The 18439-nt window shown below is 47.8% G+C and overlaps 1 protein-coding gene across 2 annotated transcripts in view; it reads left to right on the plus strand.

Moving 5' to 3' along the window:
• Positions 1-658: 658 nt before the first annotated feature.
• The window catches only part of PRR5L (proline rich 5 like), a 77161-nt gene continuing 59380 nt past the window's right edge, over positions 659-18439 (plus strand). For both annotated transcript variants that reach the window (XM_081282185.1, XM_081282186.1), the window contains exon 1: positions 659-801. The gene's annotated coding sequence lies outside the window, so the exon portion shown is untranslated. The remainder of the gene's footprint in view (positions 802-18439) is intronic.

The following is an 18439-nucleotide window of genomic DNA, read 5'->3' on the forward strand; positions in this document are numbered from 1 at the left end:
AAAACAACTTCTGGAGTGGGTCTGGGAACATTTCCTTTAAAAAAGAAAAAGAAAGAAAAGAAAGGAAAAATAAGGAAGGAAGGAAGCAGGAGAAAGTATGTGTGTGTGTGTGTGTGTGTGTGTGTGTGTGTGTGTGTGTTAGTTCCAGTCTGTAGTCCTCTGTTCTGCTGGGCCCTGCTCCAAAAGCGAGCCCCAGAATCACCTCTTGGCTTCTTGGCAGTCTCTCATCCTGGGGTAGAGACGGGAGGCAGAGCTGCTCTTGGGTGAAAGAAATGCAGCCCAGAGCTGCCTTGATGTGCTGCATCTTCCCGGGCTTTTTAAGTCAAAGAACTTGGATTTCCTGAAATTGTTGAATTGCATCTAAGCGCAGGGGCCCCCTCGCGCCCTTTACCCAGCAGGGTGAGAGTCGCTGCTAAAGGAGTGGAATGGGGTGAAGTGGGGCGGGGGTCGCTGGAGAGAGAATAAAGCCTTGTGAACAGGACAGGAAAAGTGGGAGGAGGAACGGCGGGGAGGAGGCGGCCGTAAGCTGAGAGAGGAGGGAAACGTGTCACCAGCCGGGCGCTGGGAGCTCCGCGCCCGCAGCGTTTGCGGACTCGGCGCGGGAGAGGAGCCGAGGCTGGATGCGAGGCAGAGGAGGGCAGGACTGGGAGAGGAGGGAGGGAGCGAGGGAGGGCAGGCAGAGCAGGCAGAGCGCGGCGCCTAGAACCGTCCAGGTCGCTCGTCTCTCTCCAGTGAGAAAACGTTCTTCCTAACACCGGAAACTTTTTCCCAGGCGCGTGGAGTCTGGGACAGAGGCGAGCGGTGGGTATGCGCGGCTGCGGGTGACTCACGCCGGGTACCCCAAGGGGGTGAGTGGGGAAGTCCCCGGGAGGGGCCGCAGTCCTAGGCTCAGAAACGGCCCAGGATTGAGAAGAAAATCGCCGCGCACTCTCAGGCGGGGGACGGAGGTGGAAGGAGTAGGGGGAAAGCGTCCTTTGGGGGCAACAGTGTGGGGACCCCGAATGGTTAAGAATCCCTCGATCGGACGCTGCAGGTGGGCGTAGGGGACCAGACTTGCGACCACCAAGGTGTGGGCGGGGACGGGGGAGACCGCGATCGGCGCCTGCGGGTGGCGAGGGACCGCTGTGAGTGGGGCTGGGGGATGCTGCTGGTCGTGGGACTCAGACTGAGTCAAAAGGTCGAAAGAGAAAGTTTTCTTGGTTGCTTGGTTCCCTCGGCCGGCGGGGCCCATCTAGTGAGCTGCCTATGCTCAGGCCCTGGAGACTGAGAGCCCCCGAAACAGCCCTTTTCAGGCAGTCCCCTATTTTCTGGAAGGTGGCGTGGAAGAAGAGGGAAGGCAGCCACTTTGTCCCGCGCCGCTGGGCTCTCACGCTTCGCAGTGGGCGGACAGGGGAGCAGCCCCCGGGAGACAGAGCCGGGGAGGACAGCGGCAAGGACCCAGGGGGACCGACCGACGCACGGTGGTCTGCTCGTCTGTGTCCGGTTTCGACTTGGTCTTTCGCGCTCCCACCACTTTGGCCAGACTTTCCTCTCGCGCCTACTGTGCGCGCACGGCATGCTTCTGCGCGCAGGGGGCGCTCCGGAGCCCCAGCCGGGCGGCACGGACCTTCCCTTCCTAGGACTGCCGCCCGGGGTTGACCCAAACATCTTCAGAAATAGGGTGCCTCCCTGGTTGGCAGTAGGGGTTTCCCCAGCTCTACCAGTCCCCTGCCCTAGATCACATGCCGCCGCTTCTTCCCTCGCGGTGCCGGGAGCCCGCGTTTTGTTTGTCAGCAGTAAGGCAGTGAGTATTTATAGACGCCACTGCAATCCTGCGGTGTGCAAGGTTTCAATTACAGCAGTGAGATGCGCCGCACAAGACGGGAGGTTCACGCGAGGCAGTTCAGCAGACTGTCTGCTCCAGAGACCCGCATGGACAAAGCTCTGCGCTTGGCTAGTCTCTGGGCATTCCTATTCGCGAGGAGCTCTGGACCTGTTGCCCAGGCAATATGTGCAGAATCAGATGATCCTTTTAAGGATCACAGCAGTCCACAGATGGCCACGGTCCTGATTGCCTCCATCCTTCTGTTGCACCCCCATTATACAGATAGATGAGTTGGAGACTGCCCCCGCCCTTTTACCTCCCTTCGGCGATTCTGATCACTGCAGATTTGCAGCCCTCACATTTCATTGCCCTAAATACTGCAAAATGTCATAGTGCTGAGCTCTGGTAAATGTCTCTCGAGGTGGAAGGTGCTTTGTTGACAATACGAAGCACCAAGTGGGTCAGGAGGGGAAATGGAGCTCACAGAAACAAACTTGGCCACATTCTGAAGTTAGTCCCTGCTGGGATTCCCAGGGCACTTGAGGGAGGTTCCTCTCAGTGGAACCTGGCAGAACCGTCTTCTCTGGTGGCCATATTGAGCCCTAGAATTGATTAAAGGAGCTGTTGAGAAGGGTTTTTATCCAATGTAACCTTGCAGGTAAGGAAGGGATGCTTGGTCATCCATCCTCAAAGTTGTCTTCAGTTTTTCCATCCTCAGACACAGTCCTTTCAGGTTTGGTTGTGTGTGTGTGTGTGTGTGTGTGTGTGTGTGAGAGAGAGAGAGAGAGAGAGAGAGAGAGAGAGAGAGAGAGAGATGTTGCCAACAGCTGGAACTATTCATGTATAAAGGAAGAAAGGCACCAGAAATAGGTCAGTTAGACTAGCTCTTACCTCAGTCTAGGGTGTTTCTCAAGAGTGGGGCCTCATTTCTTTGTCCAGAGAGCCATAGTGTATATTTATTTCAAAGGGTGTGATTTCAATAATGTTCTGTGTTGGAGCATTACAAAAATATTCCCCTTCTTAAAAAAAAGGGGGGGGGTGTTACGAACACCTCTCCAGATCTTACTATACCAAACTTTGCACTTTGATAACCTATGATCCTCACTGAAAAACTGATGTAAGCACTATCACATTTCTATTCTATATGTGAGCTCACTGAGGCTCAGGGAATTTAAATAATTTGTCTAAGCTCCACACACGGGCATGGAACTCAAAATGGATTTCGAGTTGTAACTCCAGGCTTAGAGACTGGAGATGTCTTGATTCCCCAGTTGTTGATTAGATCATCTTATAGGTGATTGCATTGGTGGACTTTTATTTATTTTTTTAATATCAAGAAATATCACAAAGTGGCACAATTATTGAAAAAGCCCCCAATCTTGTCTTTAGAATAGTTACACTGAGTATTTGAAAATTTCTTGCTGACGGTTCAGACCTACATGTCATACTACTTAGCTTGCTTGTTGATTTAAAGTATGTTCACTAAGTTAACCTATTTTTTCCAGATTTCTCCATCCTAATGATTTGTAGGTGTGTATGTGGTACCTATTTCCCTGGCTTCATTCTTTTTGTACTACCCTCATACAGATAAAATATGCAGGAATCTTTCTTAAATTGTGAACTTTTTTCCTAATCCTTTTTTCAGGGCTAGATTTTGAGAAATAGCATAGAGGTTCCTCTGAAAGGGCCCTATAATGTCTATCATGAAAGGTTTGTCCCAGAGTTGCCTGTCTATATGCAAAATGTAAATACTTGTTAAAGGCAATGCTTATAGATATGATCATCTGTCAATAAGCCAGTGTGTGAATTGATATCTCACTTGATGAAATTCTGGAGCATGATACTTTGTGGATTTTGTACAGGACACGAGGTTTGGAATTTGGAACAGAGATAGCCGAATAGACCTGATAAGCAGAAGGCACTGTTTTGTAAGGGTAGATTCCACACTGGAGCCAAGAAGGAGGCTTTTGGTCTAGAGGATGCAAGACAGTAATAGACCATCAGAGGCCACCTTGAATTAATTCAAATTTTCAGTAGGGCCTGGGGATCAAGGTTTCCTTTAAACTTGAATGATTAGAACAAAAGAGCTAATTTATTGAGTAATTACAGTGAACCGGGTATAGGTATGGTAATGGTATTTCAGCCTCTCAACAATCTGGGAAGGTAGATATTATTTTATCTGTATTAGGATAAGAAAACAGCCTCAGAGAGCCTTGTTATTTTCCCAGTGTCACACAGTCATTACCTTAAGTCTCTCATTCTTCTTAACATAGTTGTTTGTTCTAATCCTAGGGATACAACCTAGGGCCCTTTACCACTGATCTATATTCCCAGCCCTTTTAATTTTGAATTTTGAAACAGGGTCTCACTAGTTGACCAGGCTGGCCTCAGACTTGAGATCCTCTTGCCTCAGCCTCCCAAGTAGTTGGGATTATGGCAAGTACCACCATACCAGCCTCCAGTCCATTTTGACATATACCTCTGAAAGGCTTTCATGAAGAACCCAGTGTCCTAAGTTCTCAAGAAGGTCCTAATGATTCACATGGAAGTTTCTAGATCAGAAGTCAAAGCCAGAGCAGTGTGGAAAGTCTAAAATGAGGGGATAGGTGATGGTGGAACAATGGGGGCTGAAGCAATGGTCTGGATAATTCTTACAGCAGTTCCATGAAAGGAGACACCAAGCCTGAAGATACTGTGAATACAGAGAGTTACTAGCACTGGCCTGGGAAGGGACAGTGGTCACATGCAGAGCAAGACCTGTTGATCAATGTGCTGCATGAGGCTCCCAGTCAGCAAAAATCAGGAGTACCTCCTCTTTCCTCAGAAGACCTCCTATTATTTAGTGCCAGCTTATAGTCCACCTAAATTAGAGAGCCTGTGGGACCTGTTTCCGTGTTAATTGGACTTGGCCCTTTGAGGTAAGAGTCATTCCAATCTCTCTCTTTAAATATTCTTTTCTTATGCTTTGCCAGTTTATGGCCTTTGTAGATCAATCCTTGGATTTCATTGAAGGGTGAGAGAAAGAGAGAGACGAAAAAGCAAATGTTGGTGATTACCTAAATTGGATTAAGTTCTCTCTAGCAGAGTTTAAAGAAATACTTCTTGCTGTCTAATTACTGTCAACTAGGAATTTTAAAGTCTATTAAACTTAAGCTGACTTTTATTTTAACTGTGATATTTCCAGCTGTAACAGAGTCAAGAATTTTTAGAGACCCTTACTTATTCTTCAAATGTATAGAGGACAGTCTCTGTCCCTCCATTTAAAAATATTACATTTCTATAGCAGGAAAATACATGACATTATTATACATTATACATTGGCTTCGATAAGAAACAGAGGCTCATGGGTATGTTCAGCCAGCTCCGGCAGCCTCTGCGGAGCTCAGATGGAATCCAGAAGGGCTGTGGAGAGGGATGGGACACATCAGATTGCTCTTCCTCTTTTGACCATGGACTGTGGGAAGAATGGTGGCCACTATCTGCCGCTATCTGACCTATCATAATTATTTGTGCAGTTTATTTTGCGTGGAATTATGTGGTACATAAGCTCATGTATTTACTCGTTGTGTATCTCTCTCTCTGTGGGTTTTCATCCTCCTTCCCTTTCTTCAATTTTGAATATAGAGAGTTACTAGCACTGGCCTGGGAAGGGACAGTGGCCACACTGTCACTCAATCTCTCACCTACCCATCAGTATTCAGTCTTCACTGTGTTGCCAAACACAGCAAACACCTCCAGTTTCTTGCTTCTCTGCTTGCTTCCCTCCTTACAGAACTTTCTCCAACTTTTCTGGTTCTTTTCAACCCTGATTGAGTTCTGTGTTTGGTTTAGGGCAATTGGGTTCCTTGCAAATACAAGGATTAAGGGACTGGTTTGGGCTCCTTTGGCGGTTGGTTTAGGGCCCTGGAGTTATGTCAATGTAAGTGGATCCTGGAAGAATAGCTCAGAGAATTTGTTTTTGTCTTCTTCCCAAGGGCCGGGGGCAGAAATCTCCCCCTGGCTCTGATGTGTGTCTGTATTAGTCTGAGCTAAGCTGCTTCGGACCCTGTCACAACCTGCTCATGACCTCAGCTGCGTAAATCCTGGGGGTAAACCGTTTTACGCTTGCTGTTTAATTCTAAAGCCTCCTTTGGAACTGGTTCAGCATCATTCTCCAGATGTCTTTGGGGGAGACCGCAATGGCTGCTGCCGTCATTTTGGAGAGCTTTGGCTGCATCTTGCTGACTGCTGCCCCCCCCCCCCCACTAGGGAGCGGTAAAGCTGTTTTCCTTGTAAAGTATCTGGAGGCAAAATTAGTGGGTAAACATGGTAATCCTCCATGGTGTTTGAGATAATTTTTTTTTTTTAATTCTTCACCAGCAGGACAATAGATTTCTTTCAGGCATCAAAAAGAAACCCTCATCCCTCACCCACTTCACACACACGTACACATGCACACACACACACACACACACACACACACACCTTCCAAAGTCAGCATCAGCTTTCCAGCGGAGCAGGGTTGTTGAATGAGCCCATGTTGGGTCCTAGTTAACATCTGGGAGATAACACAGGTCAGAGAGTTGAGACCTGGACTCTGATTCAGCTCTGACATGAGCTAGCTCCAGGCCCGTGGGCAGCTTGCTCAATTACTTTAGACCTCAGTTTTCCTATCTATAAACCAGTGAGACCAGCCTGCCATTGAGGATCCTTTCCACCAAGGCTAAGGAAGCATGCTCAGGAGCCATGCTTCTCAAAGTGCCCGCCAATCATCTGGAAGTCCTACTACACCACAGAATGCCAGTCACTGGGGCTGGGCTGGGGCCTGAACATCTAACACACTCCCAGGTGATGTTGATTGGGCTGATTCTCAGCCTCCTGTGTGAGTTCCCAGTCACAAGGGTTTTAATGCAGGTTCTCAGCCTTGGCTCTGTTGACATTTGGGGCTGAAGAATTCTTTGTTGTGAGACCGTCCTGTGCACTGTAGGATGTTTAGCAGCAGCCTTGGCAACTACCCACTAGACACTCATAGCACTTTCTGCCCTTACCCCCAACAGGGGTGACAATCAAATATGTCTCCCTACATGCTGAACATCTCCTGGGGAATGGGGGACAAAATTACCCGTGGTTGAGAACATTGATCTAGACCAGAATTATTTAGCCTGGTTATACAACAGATTTTCAGGAAGAAATTTGGTACATATTTCTGTACCAAACCTCAGGCCTAATGTGTCAGAATCACCAGGGGAAGGGCCTAGGAATCTATCCAGTATCGCCCCCTTATCTGTGGTTTTACTTTCCTCAGTTTCAGTTAACCACAGTCAATCATAGTTGGAAAGTATTAAATGGAAAATTCCAGAAATAAGAAATTCATGTTTTATATCATGCACCCCTCTGAGCAGTGTGGTACAATCTTGTGCTGTTTTGGTCAGTCCTGCTCAAGATCAAATCATCTCTTCGTCCAATGGATTCTTACTGTATATACTACCTGCTTATTAATCACCCAGTAGCCATTAAGGTTATTGGATGGGCTGTCACAGCATTGCTGTACTTGTGTTCAGTTTTAACCCTTATTTTACTTAATGGCTCCAACGTGCAAACTTTTATTACAGTATATTGTTGCACTTATGTTTTATTGTTAATCTCTTACTATGCTTACTTCATAAGTTAAACTTTATCATATGTATGTACTCATAGGAAAAAGTATAGTGTATACAGGGTTTGCCACTACCTGCAGTTTCAGGTATCCACTGGGGTTTTGGAATGTGTCCTCTAGGGACACTACTTTGTTCAATAAAAAGTTGACAGAGCTATTCCAGAGTGCTCCCTTTTGAGATTCTGGAAAAGTATAGGTCCTAGACTGGAGTTCTGGTGCTGTAGCTGTGGTACCACAGGTAAGCTGTTTAAATGCTCTGATTAGAATTTCTTCCCTTCTAAAATAGAGACGCCAGCAACACCTATCTCTTGGGCTGTTGAGGGGAAGAGCTATAGAAACTCTAAAGTGCTGTGCAGATGTTTGTGGTGAGTGGAATGCCCCAGGCCTCTGGAGATCATTTTATTGATTCATTCACTTTATTTATTTTTCCGAGTACTTCATTCATTTACCCCCAGGCTTCAGTCAGAAGCCTTCACAACATCTGTCTTTACTGTTCCTTTAGCTTTCAAGGTCACCAACTGTTTACATTTTTTTCCACCCACTCTAACATGAGGGTCTCAAACTGGTAGCCTGTGGGCCAGACTTTGGCATGAGACATATTCATAAATTGTTTGGCTTGCATCCTATTTTGAAGAGAAACAAAAGAAAAATATTTTCAGTTTTTAAAAGTTGGGAGAGTCAGAATGTAAACTTGGTTTCTCACCTTTTTCTTTAAAAAACAAAGACTGAGGATGCTCCTTGGTTTGCCACAGACCCCACCGGGCCCTTTAATTTTGGTCACGTTCTTGACCTTGGCCCTTGTAGACATTGATGAGTTTGCCATCCTTTCTTTAGACTTTCCTGTCTGTTTAATTCTTATTTTTAAGATAATTAATTTAAGATAACTCCCCTTTTTCTCCCCCTTTTATTGTTATTTTTAGGAGTCAAATCTTCACTCCTCCAGCCAGTACAGTAGGTGCTTCCTAGGTGTTAAAATGGGATGTTTTCATCCTACCCTGGACTCTCATGAAGACCTTGTGTACTCCTCACCTTTTTCTAAATATTTATTTTTTAGTTGTAGTTGGGCACAATATCTTTATTTTACTTATTTTTATGTGGTTCTGAGGATCGAACCTAGGGCCTCTCATGGGCTAGGCGAGCACTCTACCACTGAGCCACAACCCCAGCCCCACTGCTTAGTTCTTAAATCTCTTGCCTATTAAAGTTTGCTTTTCCTTCTAGAAATTTCCTTTGCCTGCCCCAGTGCCTGTGTTCTTTAGAGTCACTGGCAAGGAAACAGAGAACCCAAGAAGAGTTGACCTTTCATTAGCTTTGCCTTGTAATTCTAGAATGTGATTTAACCTTTCTGCCTCGGTCCTGTCTCAACGGCCCATCTTCAGTTACAGCCCTGGGTGTGGAGTTGCGTTTTCAGTATTACTTCTGGATATTGCTGTGAGACTCTGAGCTCCCTGGAAGCAGGTACTTTCTTCCTCTGTGGTTTTCTTTACTCGGATCCTGGCACTCGCTGGACCTTCATGCATTTGGTTGAGTGGATTTGCACAGGACTCGAGGCCTTCACGAAGTGATCTGTGTTGGGTTAGCCCTCTTTAAACACTCTACACCTGGCTACACCACCTGGTGAGAATTTTCTTTTCCCTCACTCCTTCTCTCATGGAAAAGCATTTCTGCAATGAGAGAGTAAAGCTGATTTTTAACAAAATAGAACATTTTAATCTAGAGCCCGTTTTCCCACACTTGAAACTCTTACTGGCTGGCCGCCGTGGTGTTAGCTCTCTTACCCCCCAGGGTTTTGTATGCGTGATGTGTCAAAAATGTAATTTCCCCACAATGGTCAGTCTTAGCTAGCACATGTGTCTAGACATTTTGTCTTATCATCTGGTAGGCACAGCAGAATCACTTGAGATGACACTTATGGGCCACACCCAAACAATTTGCATTCCAAGAAACTTGATATTTAAAGTGGGGCTTATGGGGGAGTAAATAAGATGTGTGGCATTTCCCACGGTTTTGCTTAACTTGTTCCAAAGAAGGGGATGTTTTTGTTGATTATACAGTGGTTTGCAGATCCAAATGGTGATGTGATCATATAATTACTTCTAGGTGAAGATAAATCGTTCTGAGTCCCGGGGACACTTAGTGAATGCTGTTGAGCAGAGATAAACCTGGGGCTTGCATCCTGTTTGCTGTGATATTTACTGCTGCCCAAATTTGGACTCCCAGACTCTTCTGTCTGCGTTTGGTTTCCAGGGGAGTGCTGAGAAAGTTGTCTCATGCTTCCTGTTGAGCCTTTTCCATGGTGCACACTTGACCCTTAACATTTATTTGTTTGGAAGAGTCAGTATTTGTCCCTTGGCTGGCTTTTGTCTCCTAAGACTTGTGAAGGTTGCTCCTTAATAAAAATAAACGGGCCCTGCGAGGCAGCCCACTCCTCTGCACTGCTGTGTTTGTAGGTTCTGCAAAATAGACCCGGGGTTCCTTGCCCGTGTGACTTAGGTCCACATCCCTGCATGCAATAGTGCCTAGGTGGACCTGAGCTAGGTGGGCCCTGAAGATTATTCTTTTGGTCCTTCAGAAATGAAGGCTGCTCTTCCTGAGGCTTGAAAGACCACTTTTCTTCCCATCATTTAAAAATATTTGTCAGGTGCTTTTTATGTGCACCACGCTGTGCTCAGCATCAGAATACAGTAGCAACAAGACAGGCCAAGCCTTTGTCTTTGAAGAGTGAGTAAACAAACCCAGTGACCTCAGCCTCTTGGGTAAGTGCCCTGCAGAAACAAAGCCTCCTTCCTGGAAGGGACAGTGTGCTGTCCCAGAGAGGTAAGGGGCTGTTGGTGATGCTCATGAAGAGAAGCAGTGCTCAGTGCCCAGTCCCTGGCCTCAGTGTGTGGCAGACCTGAGTGTTGTGTAAAGCAGGAGCGTTGGGAGCTCAGACTTTGGGATCACATAGGATGTGACTCTTAGTCCCTCTTCATGGTTTTCTGCCTTTGAAATCCCGGTGCTTCAGTTTCTTTATCTGAAAAATGGGAATAATAAAACTTACTATGTTGGTTTGGAGTAGAAATTAACTGAGATAATAAATGCAAATAGAAGATTGGCCCAATCCTGCTCATCGTCACCAGCCTCTTTTGGCAGTGGATATGATTCTGATCAGCTATAATGATGGCAAAGAAAAAAAGCCATGAGAGGCAGTTGATTTGACCAAGTGGCCCACTGTTCTTTGAAACCTACTTCAACCTGGTGTCCATCCAGTGGGGCTGGGGGGTGTGCATGGAGTCCAGATCTAGTTTCCTGTATTGGCTTGGAGGGCTGTGCTTGGTGTGAGTGTCTGTTGCCCGTACCTTGGGTGATGCTGGCCTGTCTCTTGGTTGTATGGTTGACTGTGTGTGTGTGTGTGTGTGTGTGTGTGTGTGTGTGAGAATACGAGGGGTGCCTGGGGCTCTGTGGAAGAACCAGCAATGGGGTGAGGTGAGCTTTGAGTCAAGAGGTGAGTCAGCTAGGTGATGGGAGGTGGAGTGGAAGCATGTCTGGGTGCTGGGTCTGGGTTAGTGCTGTGTTAGGGTCCAAGGGCCCCACCCAGTCTCAGAGGTGACCAGTGTGCCCAGTTGGCAATGCTGGTTAACATCCTGGCCATCCGCTAGGCCAAGTCCTTAATTAACCGATTAGTCCACAGACCCAGGGAAATGAAGTGACTTCCCCTGGCCACAGCGGCTGGTGAGTTCAGGCTTACACAAAACCTGGCTTAGGCTCTGGGTCAATGGTCCGAGAAGCCTACGTGTTATAGCTGTGATGCGATAGAATAAAGTCACAAACCTATATGTTTGTTTCCAAAAAGTGCCAACCCGCTGGCTGAACCAGTTACCAACACTTACAGATCAGGAGGTTTCACATTTAAAAAAAAATATATGAATTTGAGTCTTCTCAGGAAAAATCAGGTCTGGCAAAAATGGGCTTGTAACCTGAGATGGCAAAAGCCAGCTTGGATTGAGTATCAGTGCCTCCTTTAGGCTGGGGAGGGGCTGGTGACAAAGGTATCGTCCATTCACTCACTGTGAGGGTCAAACCCAGTTTCTCTGGCCCCTTTGTGGTATATGCTGCCCAAAAGGGGGAAATAAAATAGTTCTTCCTTTCATCTTCTTTTCCACCAATCTTTATTTCCTGGCTCCTGTGTCCCTACACAAGTCAGCCCTGTTGTGGAGTAAGTGCTGAATAAGTACGTTTGTATTAAGTATATGAATGAACGAGTGATGGACTGTAATTGATAGCCCTGTTTTGGGATCAAAAATCAAATTTCAGTCCTGACCCTCCTGAATTTGAGTAAATCATAGAGGCTTTATTTATTTTTGTCTTTCTTTTTTTTTATTTGGTGGGGGGAGAGCACTGTTGTCTTTATTTATTTATTTGAATAATAATTCAGGTTCAAAATTCAGAAAGCACAGAAGGGCTTGCAGAGAAAGGCTCTCTCCTCAGTGGCCCTGCCACCCAGCTGCCTGCCGGGGGAAACCAGTGTTCCCAGTGTTCCCAGTTTGTCCTCCTGGAGATCTCTGTGTACGTGCAGCAGAGTTTGTAAATGGTCTTTCTTGTGTTTTACGTAGGTGGCAGCATCAGATACACCTGTGCTTACCCTGTTTCTTTGCTCAGAGTCTCCCCTAAAAAATACCCCAGCTGATGCACACAGAGCTTTCTCTTCTCTAGAGCTCCTCGGGCTTTTGGACCTGTGGGGTGCATGGCCAGCCTCCGTTAGTGAGCATTAAAGTCATTGCCAGGCCACTGCTTGCGTAAGGAAGGCTGCAGTGGAAACCCTTGTTCCATAAGCCGCTCAACATGCCTGGGGTAATATTCCTGGAAGTAGCAGAGCTGGGTCAGAGGGTATGGCCTTTGTCATTTTGGTAGCGCCTGTCAAATTTCCCTCCCTCTGTGGCAATTGCCCCAGACTGCAGCAGAGCGCCCGTCTCCCCACACCCTGCCCACACACCACCTTTTGGAGCCTGAGAGGGTTTTGTGAAGAATACAGTGTTGAACACAAATAATAATGCTGGTTACAACGTCGCTGGTCCCTATTCTGTGCCAGGCCATGATCTAAGGGATCTCGTTTTTAATCTGAATGACACTGAGACAAGTGTAATGGGTATAAGGCTCATCTGACAGAGGAGAAAAGTGAACTTACCCAGGTCCCCAGCTGAGAAGTTGTAGACCCTGGACTTGAACCAGGGTTGGACAGATTTCAACAGCACGGTGTTTGGGTATTCGTATGTGTAACGTTATGTGTGGATATTCTGAGCTGACACTGGCTTACGGTTCCTGGGCACCCAGCAGGAGTGCCTCATGTAGCTGGCTCATCCCCTCCTTAGTGACCACCTGCTACACTCAGTGCTATAGTCGGACCTGGGGATGTACCTGAGAACAAGACAGACATAGTCCCTGCCTGTGGGCCTTGCAAACACTATGACAAATAATTCTGTCGTTCTTGGGTGAGATAGTTTGTGATAAGACTACAAACAAGGTGGAGATGGAACTAATCAAAACTGAAGGGAAAGGAGGGCTTTTCTGAACAAGAAAAGATGAACGATAACCAGTGTGTGGGTTTGAGCACTGAGAATTGGGTGGAAAATATTTCATGCAAAGGGTATGGCATATGTAAATGTCCTGGGGCAGGGAAGGAGGAGGTAGTGGTGCAGGAAAGGAAGGCCAACAAGCTGGCATGAAGAGGGGTGGGAGGCCAGGGTGCTAGGCTGGGGCTTGGGGATTCTTTCTAAGAGCTGGGGGAGCCCTGAAGAGTCCTGGAGTGACAGAGTGGTGGGAGTGTTCTGGGCCCTGGACTGTTGGGCTTTTGCTCCAGCACCCTCCCTCTCAAGCCCTTAGGCAAGTTAACGTCTTGGGTCTGGTAGTCGCAGCCAGCCTGGGTGGTGTCGAGGGTGAGACCCAGGGGCCTTGGTGGAGTTTGAAGCGCTACATGCTATAGCTTTGACTCAAAGTAAACCTGGGCGCACACTCCATGTGCGCATTTCCCTGAAATGCCAGGCACTTTGCCACCTTGTTCTCTTCTGTTTTGTTACAGGTCACGGTGCCCTCGGTCCGTTTTTAGAGTACTGAGGTAATTCATGTCACGCGTCTGCTGCGCAGTGGTGCGGTGATCATCATCCTTAGAAAGACCCTTCTGGCTGTCATTAAGTAGGGGTGGGTCAGCTGAGTCGGGGCCGCTCAGTAGCTAGGGCCCGCCTGAGGGTGCAGAAGGACATCTGGGCCTCACCTCTGGGCTCAGGGCCCGGGGAAGCCTCCCTGCACAGGCCCTGGCTGCGGAGCTTCCGAGGGGCGGGTGTCCATGGCCATCTCTCTCATTTCCCTGGGAACTGTCCTCTCCCCAGGTTCTGGGCAGTCACCTCAGGCCACGTGGCTCAGTTTTCTGTTATTTACACTCAGAATAGCCTTTTCCTGGAAGCCTCAGGGTTATTCTAAGCCGCCCACTTCTTGATTTCAAGTTGTTGTGCCATGACTCTACTTCCCTTTTCAGAGTCAGAGGCTGGAGCCTTAGTGGAATTCATTTGCATTTTCCACTGAGGGCACCATTGTCCTCCTCTACCCCAGGCTGGGCAGGCTGGGCCGTGCCCCCGAGCCCTGCCCGGTCCCTGGCAGCTGTGAGGAGAAACTGAGACAACAGCCTTTTTCTCCAACAAACACATCCTGGATCCCGAGTGCAGAGGTTTTCCAAGAAACCCATGGGAGGTGAGTCTCTCGAGCTGGGTCAGGAACCCCCAGGAACCCCGCAGCCACCTCGGAGCTCCGTGGATCTAGGACCCTGCTGTCCACATAACCTCAGCAAACCCTTCAGCACCCAAACCAACCACCTCAACTAGAAGGACATTAAAACTGCAGCAGCCCTTCAGGAGAGATTGCCCACCTACACTCTAATTTCTTGAAGGCACAGAAAGACCTTAGGCCTCGAATATATTGTGATGGTGGTGACGGTGGCCCTGGGCTGAACCGTGCCCCCCTCCGGATTCATATGTTGAAGCTTAACTCCCACCACCTTTGAATGTGATTGTATTGAGGAAGGGGCCTTTAGAGAAGGGAGTAAGGTGAACTGAGGCTGTGAGGGTGGCCCTAATCCAATCTGACTAGTGTCCTTAGAAGAAGAGCCATTTGGGCACAAAGACACCAGGGCTGTGAATGCGCAGAGGAAAGAACAAGACAGAGAAAGAGTGTGTCAGTCAAGGAGAGAGGCCCCAGAAGGAACCAGACCTGCTGGCACCTGATCTTGCGCTTCCAGCCTCCAGAACTGTGAGGATATGTATTTCTGTCATGTTAGCCACCTGGGCCATGGTATTTTGTTATTTTGGCTCCGACAGACCAGTACAGTGGTGGTAGTGGTGGTGGCAATAAAAACAAATAATAGGCAGTGTTTATCAAACACCTACTGTGTGCCTTTGTTGAATCATCTCATCTAATCCTCATACCAATCCCAAGTCACTGGTTCAGGGACCTCACAGGAAGTGATGACACCAGGCTGGCTTTGGTACCTATACCCTGAAACTCCACAGTTCCTGTCTCAGGAATTAAGACAGGCACCTCACAGCCGGTCTTTCTGGTCTTTGCAACTCTAAAGATAACTCCCCCTTTTTCCACTTCTTTGATGTAGAAACTGCAGGTCAGAGTGGTCCAAGGCTACATAGTGAGTGCATTAGTTTCTGGTGGCTGCTGTAACAAATTATCACAACTGTTATGGCTTAAAACAACAGAAATTTATTCTCTCAGAGTTCTGGAGGTCCAAAGTCCAGAACCAAGGTGTTTTAGGGCTGTTCATCCTCTGGAGACTATATGGGGAAGATCTGTTTCTTCCCTCTTCATCTCCTGGTGGCTGCTGGCATTCCTGGGCTTGGATCTGCATTGTCCTAGTTTCCACCTGCCTTCACATTGCCTCCCCTCCCCCCATGCTTGTCTCTCTTCTCTGCTGTCCTTCTGTAGCCCCACCCCCCATGGGGGTGTATTTGATTGCATTCTGGAACTTACTTGGACAATCCAAGGCTCAAGGTCTTTAACTTTGTCACGTGTTTTGCCATAAATTCACTGGTCCTGGGGGTTAAGAAATGAAGGATTTCTTAGAACACTTATTCTGCCTATCACAGTGAGTGAGTGACAGAGCAAGCCTGACCCCTGAGTGACAGCCAGTGCTGCCTATCTTGGGAGCTAGGGGCCTAGCCTCTCAACCTCTTTCCTGCCGTGCTACATCTGAGCTGTGGTGGGGGCGGGGATCAGAGCCACAAAGTGAAGAATGACTGGCCCTTTGACCCACTGCTGAGAACATACTCTGCAAAAACAGTCACCTGGTCCTTAAGACATTCAGGTATGCGTGTTCTTTGCCATAACAAAAAACTGAACACTTCCTAAACATGCGTCCAGAGGGGACTGGCTAAATAAACATACATTCCCTAGGTGGAATAGTTAGGCTACCATTCAAACTAATGAAATCCATTGATCTATACTGATGCGAGAAGGTAGTCATGATGTATTATAAAAAGGGAAGAAAAAATAACCCATCCTGGCCACAATATTGTATGTGCCCATGTGTGTGGCTGTTCAAAATTAAATAAAGTGGAAATTCCGTCTCAGTGGCACCAGCCACATTTCAGGTACTTGTTAGCTCGCGGGGCCGTTGGCCATGGCGTTGGTGAGCCCAGCTGAGGATCACTGCTGTCCTCTCAGAAAGGACTCCTGGGCCCAGCTGTACTCTCTGCTGTTAAGTGGCCCTAAAGAGGCCTTTCACATGATGTGATAGACTTGGGTGAATATTTGCATTTTTTATAATCAATAAGCACGTGTGCTGTTATCCAAACAGGAGCACACGGGGTTGCCAAGGTAGCAGTCTATTTCTGAAGCTGGTGGTGATTTATTGGCATTCTTTAAATGTGTGTTTATGTGTGCATATGCTTTCCAAGTATGTTTTATAATGAAAATATTTTTTTAAATATACCAGGAAAGAAGACAAAAGGAATCTCTTGGTTAGGCTGGAGCCTCTCAGCTGGGCTGGGTCCTTGACCAACTGGCTTTCCAGGCTTGGCCAGGTCACCTCGCCTGCTTGGGCCTCATCTGTGGGAGGTTGCCTGCTCTGCCTGCCCTAGGAGGTTGGAGTGAGATTTAGACTCCCGGAGTTATGGGCCTTAGGACATGCATGCTACTAGAATAAAGTCCTGAGGTACCTCAGGCCTGAGAGGCTAGCTGTGAATGTACTGTGACCACCACAGAGCTCGGAGGCCTCACCTGCTCCCCAGGCACCAGAAGCATGTTTCCCTACCATGGTCAGGTCTTGGCGATTTAGAAAGAACAAACATGTTATTTTATTTATTTAGCCAGAGCTTATGAGCACTTGCTATTTGCCTGATACTGAGAGATATATTTGTATATCTACAATCCCGAGGCAGTCATTATTAGCATGCTCATTTCATGTGGAAGAACATCAGACCTCAGAGAGGCCAAGTAACTTGCCCAAGGCCACCCAGCCAGTAATAAATGATTGTTTAACTAAAGCAGTCTGAGCTTTCTCCTGTTATTCTTTCTCCTCACTGTTCCTCCTGTCCCCCTCATTTGTGGCCATAGAATTCCTTAGAGCAGTTTATTTATCTCAGGGGCATGATATGTAATTTTAATATGAACTTTTTGACTGATGTTCCTAACTTAGTAGCTTTGATTCTGGTTTGATGAGTTTGACAGCATTGCCAAGTGGGAATGGTCTGGAGAGTTGGGCTGATCCTGGCACCAGTCAATGACTCACCACCTATTAGCTGTGCCACTGCAGGGAGTTTACTTAACTGCTCTCATCTTCAAATGGCATTTTGTGAGGGGCGAGTAAGTTCACCTGTTGCCACAGCACCTGGCATCATGTCAGGCAGGCAGCTGAAGCTGTCTTCTTATCTTTCTTTTAGGAAGTGAGTTCAGGCTTGGGGTCAGAGGTAAATAAACCCATCTGATCTTTTAGAATTTACAGAATGGCCTCCAAGGGGCCTGGGGAACTTTCTGGATCAGGCATTAGGGAACCTGAGTTCTCTACACCTTGGACATCTTGGACAAGTTTCTTTCCTCCTTCGCTCCACTTCTGTCCTGTGTAAGTGGGGCCTGACCAGGCTGGACTCTTGGCATTTCCCGATTTGTCATATTTGCTGGGGAACAGCAACGGGTCCGCTCCTTAGACCTCCTTGCCTGCGCTTCCAATGCCCTCCTCTGGGGGGCGCTCTGGTGATGCCGCGTGGCTTGGTCCTCAGCTAGGAACACCTCACCCACCTCCATCTCCCCACCTCCTCCAGAGTCACTCTTCAACCAGTTGGGATCTGAGAAACAAGTCAGAGGCCACTCGTGCTGTGTGGAGCTCTTGCCTTGGAGGCGTGGGAGCTGTGGCCATTGTCCTTTGGGCTGAAGATCACCCTTGTTTGCAAGGTGGCCCTGTGGACCTGCCACGGTGCTTTGCAGGGTCCTGGGAAGGCTGGGTAGAGACCAGGGAGCGCAGCCGAGTGTGGAGGGGGGTCGGGATTCTCAGAGACCCTCAGAGTCTCAATGTCCTCGGGCAAGCCGGTGTTGGGTGGGAAAGTGGAAGGTGAACATGGGGATGTCCATTCTGCCCACCATCTGCTTCCCTGTGCTAGGATCTTGGAGTGAGAGGCTCCTCCCACACCTTGGGTTTAAGATCCTTGTAAAGGGAGTTAATGTCCATGATTCCACAGATGAGCCACACTCCACAGGCCCGTTGAAAGAAGGACATCAAGACGAGTCCTGTCTTGACAAAGGGACTTTGCTGGCAAATGAAATCCCCAGAGGGACCCGCTTAAGGATCCTGAAGGAGAATCTGCTTTTTTTTTCATCCTGTCTCTGTGCGCATAGGTCTTGACGAATTCTGTGGCACTTGGGGCGTTACTGAGACCTTCTCAGAAGCTCACAGGCCTATCATGACTTCCCCTGCATCTCTTGATCAATTTTACTAACCACTGACTCATTCTGAGCATGGGGTGAAGGGGTGA

The sequence above is a fragment of the Spermophilus citellus genome (genome assembly GCF_964194105.1).
Source record: "Spermophilus citellus genome assembly, chromosome: 2".
Taxonomy (NCBI): domain Eukaryota; kingdom Metazoa; phylum Chordata; class Mammalia; order Rodentia; family Sciuridae; genus Spermophilus; species Spermophilus citellus.